The sequence below is a fragment of the Pteropus alecto genome, unplaced genomic scaffold, assembly GCF_000325575.1.
Source record: "Pteropus alecto unplaced genomic scaffold, ASM32557v1 scaffold3, whole genome shotgun sequence".
Lineage (NCBI taxonomy): Eukaryota > Metazoa > Chordata > Mammalia > Chiroptera > Pteropodidae > Pteropus > Pteropus alecto.
Window position 1 is genome coordinate 59911754 of NW_006442484.1, and position 6906 is coordinate 59918659.

General features: G+C 35.0%; 1 protein-coding gene across 1 annotated transcript in view; it reads right to left on the bottom strand.

Annotated features, from left to right (window-relative positions):
* The window catches only part of DNAH7 (dynein axonemal heavy chain 7), a 209522-nt gene that overhangs the window by 64409 nt on the left and 138207 nt on the right, over positions 1–6906 (bottom strand). The gene's annotated exons all lie outside the window — the stretch shown is intronic.

A 6906-nucleotide genomic window follows, 5' to 3' on the forward strand; every position in this document is an offset into this window, starting at 1 on the left:
TCCTGAGCTGCTTTCTGCTACCATCTGGACCATAGGCTAAGAGAAAGGATGGAGACATTATATTTCTTTTTGAACTCTAGACTATTAAAGATATAATGGTCTAAAAAAGGTGAAAAGCATAATTTTACATCATCTAAACTTCATAATAGCCACGGACCCTTAAGTGTTAACACAATTGTTGACTAATAGTTGTTTCAAATACTTGTATATCTAATATCACACATGTAGTTCATTACACATTTGCCTAGTGATTGTGAGCTTCTTATGGACAGAAATCTATTCTCTGAAAGTCAAGGTGTTTTCATTGTGGGAGAGCTCATACTAATTGCTTTATTTTCATTCATATCTCTCCCTTTATGATAAGAACAAGAACAGTGAACCATGATGCACTCAGTTTGTTTTCCAGGGTATTGAGGGATCACAAAGGGTTAACCAGTACCTGCCATCACCAGATGGTACCAACCATATAGCTTTCTGCCTTGTGTAAAATGTAATCAGCATTAAGATTGCTGTCCTTTTTCTTTCTCTTCAAAGTTTCAGTAAAAACAAGCCAGAATAGTGGCCACTCTCCTAAAGATACTGTCAAATTCTTCAAAAGTGAACACAGAAAATTCACACAGAACATCAGAAGAGCAGGGAGAGAAAAATAAGTGGTGACTGGGACAAAAAAAGAAAAAAAATGGTGATGGAACAAAATAACATATTAAATTCAATTTTATTTTAACTTGAAATTAGAATTTCATCAGATGATTTATCCCCCTAAATGGAAGTAATATGTGGGGGCGTATAAGTTATAGCCTGATACAGTATATGTAGCTAATATGGTAAAGATAGTCTTGTCCTCTAATACTGGCATTATATAATATATTAGTCAGCTCAGGCTGCCATAACAAAATACCACAGTCTGGGTTGCTTAAATTACATAAGTTTATTCTCTCACAGTTCTGGAGGCTGGAAGTCTAAGGTCAAGGTGCTGGCAGGTTTGGTTACTTCAGAGGCCTCTCTCTTTGGCTTGCAGACAACACAGCCCTCTTGCTGTGTCCTCAAGTGATCTTTCCTCTAAGCATGCATCCCTGGTGTCTCTTCCTCTTAGAAGAACACCAGTTCTATTGAATTATAGCTCTACCCTTATGACCTCAATGAATCTAATTACCTCCTTAAAGTCCCCATCTCCAAAATGCCTTGGGAAGGGAGGATAAAGAGGAAGAACAATTCAGGCCGTTGTATTTAGGAAGAAATGAGACACAAAGAGAAATGTCATATCTTAGATGCAATCAATTAATAAAAAGAGAATTATATCTGTAGAAAACTAAAGGGAGTGAGAAGATAAATTAGAAAGAAATAAAACTTATAAATATGTAAAACTTTCATTCTGTCACATTTCAGAAATATTTTTAAGTTTGGAGGATTATGTGTGAGTGTTAGACTGCATTTATGCTTTCCTGAAGAAATCGAATGATTCACTCTTCCTTCTGCTGCTTCCAATTTTTTACCCACAACACCCATGCTCATGCTGTTTTTTTGTCCAAAATGCACTTCCTACCCTTCCTTTCATGTTCAACTCCTACTCATGTTTCGAGGTCAGCTCACATGCTATGCAGTCCACAAAGCCTCTCTTGATCTCTTTTCTCTCTAAATTTTAGCAATTCATCCATAATACATTGATGGTGTTTTCAAATAATGATAATATTCTATTATGGTAATTCTATAACTTCTTAACTACATCATCCAACTAAATAGTATATTCCTAGATCAAATAAAGTTTGAATATGATAATCTAGTGAAATGGAAATAGTAAAAAGCATCTGACAAACACCACACAGGTTAACTCATTCTAAAAATTGACATTTTCTAAAAGAATACTGGTCCTCAGAGCAATTTCTCAAAATCAGAGGAAAGGACTTCTGGTTCTGACAAGCTGGGGTAAGTACCTTATAGCCTAGCTCTTCCACTGATTATAACGAATAATTCTGGCTAAAATACAAAAAGCAACTACTTCAAAAAGTAAATAACACATAAATGGGAAGAATGTTAAAACTACGGATTGACCAATAAACAGGTGGTGAGTTTTGTGGGGCGGGGGAGTATGTGGGTGTGTGGTTTGTTGTGATTGTTGTCGTTTTCTTGTTGTCTTCTGGCTTTGATCTGAAATGCGTAGCAGGCACAGATAGCAAAAACTCTCACTAGAGGACTAAGAAAATGATCACGTGTGAGTCAGACAGTGTTGGGGAAAATCCTTGTGTTTTTTTTTTCTCTTTGTTCTCCTCTATCCCTGCCCCCACGTCAACTCCACAGCCATAAAACCATATTACCATGCTAGAAACAGTGATAGTGTAATTACCTAAAACACTGAGAGAAAACCCATCACTGTGGACAGTAGAACTGGGAAAAGGGGCCTGTTGTACATAGGGTGCAAGGGTGCCTTAGTCCGTTCAGGCCATTATAACAAATGATCATAGGCTGGGCAACTTAAATAACTAACACTTATTTTTCACAGTTCTGGAGACTGGGAAGCCTAAGATCAAGGTGTTAGCAGATACAGTGTCTTGTGAGGGCCCCACTGGTTTGCAGATGGCCGTCTTCTCTTTGTATCTTCACATGGTGAAGAGCAGAGAACAATCATTTCTGTGTCTCTTCTTAGAAGGGCCCTAATCCTATTCAGGAGGACTCCGCTCTCATGACCTAACTGCGTCTCAAAGCCCCACCTCCAAATGCCATCACAGTGGGGATTTAGGCGTAACATATGAATTTGAGAGAAAAACATTTAGTCTAAAGCAAGAGAAATTCCAGTATTTTTCTCTCTTTCCTCTTGCCACCTTCCCCTAAGTATGTACATGAGATCGTGTTAACAGTGTGGCAAGTTAAACTCTGAGAGAACTCCACTATTTTGGTCAGAAAAATACAGGAAAGGAGGTCCCGGAAGTATGGAAAGTGTGGGGGAAATCCTGGAGGGGATAGCTCTGAAGAAAGGACTTCCTAATTTTGTGAATAAACAGACACAAACACCGACCTCATTACCTAGCTTTGCATGGAACAACACATCCAAAGAAGCATGCCAAAGTTTAAACTATGATATAAATCCAAGTCCCAGATTAACGCCTGAGTAATGTATGTTGAGGAGCAAATCTGAACAGCACAGCAAAAACATTCAAATTTGACCTAAAATTGGACACATCATCCACAGAAGGAAGACAGAAATTGTGGTCTGAACCTAACCAAATTGTATGACTGTTGAAACAAAAATCAATCTTATCCAGAGGATTTTAACGGGACCCAGAGTCTCATATTCAAAATATGACTTAGGACTCAGTGCAAGATTACTTGATACAAAGAACTAGAATGTGACCAATTCTCAAAGAAAAAGCAAGATCTTGAAATTACCAGAAAAAAACTTTAAAGCAATTATTATAACCATCCTGCATGAGGTAAAGGTGAACATTTTAAAAATAAATAAAAAGAGCAGAAAAATTGAGTGTATAAAACAACCAAATGAAAAGTATAGAAATGAAAAATATAGCACAGAAATCAAAGATCTAAATAAATAGAGATATACTGTGTTGATGGATTAGAAGGCTTATTGTCAGTTCTTCTCAAATTGATCTATACATTCAATGCAGTCCCAATCAAAATCTCAGCAGGATCTTTTGTAGATATTTAAAAACTGATTCTAAAATTTATATTAAAAGGTAAGAGCAATTTTGAAGAACAAAGTTGAAAGACATATCATCTGATTTCAAGACAATATAAAGCTACATTAATCAAGGCAATCTGGTATTTGCAAGACAAATAGTTCAATGAAACAGAATAGACAATCCAGAAATAGACACATGCACTGATTTTCAGCAAAGATGCAAAGGCAATTCAATGAAAAAAGGACATTGTTTTCAAATAAATTGTGCTGAAACTGAATATCTATATATTCATTCTCTCTCTCTACACACACACACACACACACACATGCGTGCGCGCGTGCACGCGCACGCACAGAGATACTGTTCTATATTCAGTTAACAACTGTATCAAACTTATTTTCCCCAAGCAACACCTACAATATAACATCTTTTTGATTCAAAAACAGGAAAACATTATGACTTTGGTTTACAATATTTGCTTTTAGAGTTTCCTAGAATAACGCATCACGTTAATAAAATTTCAAAGGAGATATTCTTCAGTGTAGGTTGAAAGAATGTACTATTTTTTAAAAATACATGAAACAAAAATTATCGTGGAGGGCTATATTGCAACACACATTCGTTTAAATAGCTTCACTGGATGAATATAAGTCCTGAACTTGAAATGAGCAAGCACTGTTTACTGTTTACTTCTTCTCCACCATTATTTTGCATTATTTTTTGACAAGACAATGTTTTTCTCCACACAATCTTCACTCTTCCTCCACTAAACATTCCTGAATCCAGAAATGCTTTAAATCCAGTAGTTCACAAATAGAAATTGAATTTTTATAGCACTCAACATTTCAGGTTTCCATAGTGTTTGTTCTTCTGCTATTGTCGAGAGACAATTGTTATTTGGTACTCTTTGGGTTTTTGAAAAATACAGACTTCCAACAGTGATAATACATGTATGTTCACAGTAGTTTGCATAAAAGGACACAGAATTTGAACATATAACAGTGGTGCATTTCAAAGAGTTATGCTATTTTTCTCTTTAAACACACACACAAAAATAGATGAAAACAGACAAGAAATGGTGGGTGCTCTTCTCAGTTATTATTGCTGCTGAAATAAACCTAACTTATCTGCTCTCACAGCAACGAAAAAGACATTTTTAAAAAGCAGAGTTATATTAGATATAAGACTGATCTACTTAAGTTGTTAAACAATTCTAACACTTTCCCAGTGAAATGTTTAGATACAATCTAATTCCATTTAATGTTATCACTAGCCCTTGAAATTCTGATTAGCCAAGGACCTTCAGGAGTCAATAGCTCCAAAAGTTAATTATATTCTAAGTTATCCAAATGCTATAGATTTTTCCAGTTTTCCTAAATAATAGACTCTTCACTCAGTACGTGAAAAGCACTAAGCAGAAGATTAGGTCCTTAGTAAGTGCTCAATATTAGGTATCATTATCAAGCAAGTATCTCTGGGTAATGGAAAAATGCACTATGCAATTAAATAAGATACTTATCTGATACTTCAAAATAATCACCTTAAACCTATTTACCGAAACCCCCCAGTATAAGATTACCAGAATGCACTGACAAAATAACTAAAAATGAAAAATGTTAATGTTTCTTTCTCAGTATAATTGCTCCCATAACTTTTTGCTAATATTTCAACATTTTTACAAATAGCAAAAATATAGGCATTACGGCACTTTAACACCATTTCCTACCTCTGTTTCTCGGAGATGTGAGTCTGTTGTCTTATAGAATAATCACTGAAAGTTTTGGAATCTTAAAAACAGAAATATTCATCAACGGTTCTATAATTATTAAAATATAACTGGACCCAAAAGAAAGTGTACATTTATTTGCTAGAAAATAAGGGGCAGTTTGGCTTTTAATGGATATAATGGTTACGGATGCTCTGCTAAGTGGAACAAAGGTATATAAATTGCAAATCAAAACAATAAAGACTGAACTACTGCTATGTACAACTATATTTTCAAGTACATAGAAAGAGTAAAGTATTTTTTTCTGAGAAAAGAATAATAGCAAAACAATAACAAAAACAGCAAAATGTGACTATTTTTAGGCTGAAGTTAATTAGTCCAATTGGGCAAAAGTAAAAAGTAAAAGGCGGACTTCTACACTTTCAGAAACATCCTACATATGTCAATGTCTAGTGTGTGTTCTCACATCCAACATCAGCACAAATGGTCTGTATGCTACCTCCTTTTAAATGGTTAAAAAACAAACTAGCTGCCACCCAGTACTTGTTAAAATGCACTTAAAAATATGTTTTAGCAGCAAACTAATGCGCGTATTGATCATTTATCCAGATTCTACAGTTTCTCTTCTGGATTAATTTAGATTATCAGAGCAGAGTGCCTAGTACTTAATTTTAGGCATCCAAGGAAAAGCTTTGTAATCTTTTCTCTGAATCAACAAAACAATTAAATTTTAGTTCCTGAACGAGCTTCTCTCTCTGAGTGCAATTTACTTGGTTTAAAAATGAGAAGTATGTGACCTAGGTTTTCTTTTTTGCCTTAGTTACCGAAAAGCTTTAAACTTAATTCAGGGCCCAACTGTAAAATTAGCTCGTCTCAATTACCTAGTAGTAACTACTTCTTTAACTTGTTTTGTATTATTTTCAAATTGCACATGCCTCAAATCCCTGTAGAACAATTCAGCAAATAAATGCTAAATAAATCCATAAGTCAGGATCATTTGCTGAGCAGTAAAAAAATGTGTTCACCAGAGCTTTAATTGGTGGAGTAATTTTCATAAATACTACATATAAAAAATTTAAGAATAAATAGTATTCACATGTGGTGGTTAATTCTATTTTTAAAATTCACATGCATCAACCATTTTTACTTTAAATCGAGTACTATCATATCAATTACTTTTTCAATAGTAAATTAATAACTAATTAAAGTAGTCATGTAACACAGAACTAAATATTTCCTACTGTTGCTTTATCTGCACTATTCCTAACATGCTAACACCTCCAAGAATGCTGGTCCAGTAATAAAGGCCCGTGGTAATGTGAACTTCAAAATGACACTATTGATGACCATCCTTAGCTTCTGGAAGGTAAGACCTGGAGAAAAGGTAAGGCTGAATGAGCCTCCAGTATTCTCCCAGCCCAGTCTCCATAGGATTTATCTACTAACAAGGAGATTCTAGGAATAGCAGGCACTGTCATAAAAACTCCAATCTTCCCAGGACTCAGAAGAATGTCCATATCATTTAAACCAGTCCCACACTCAGCAGGA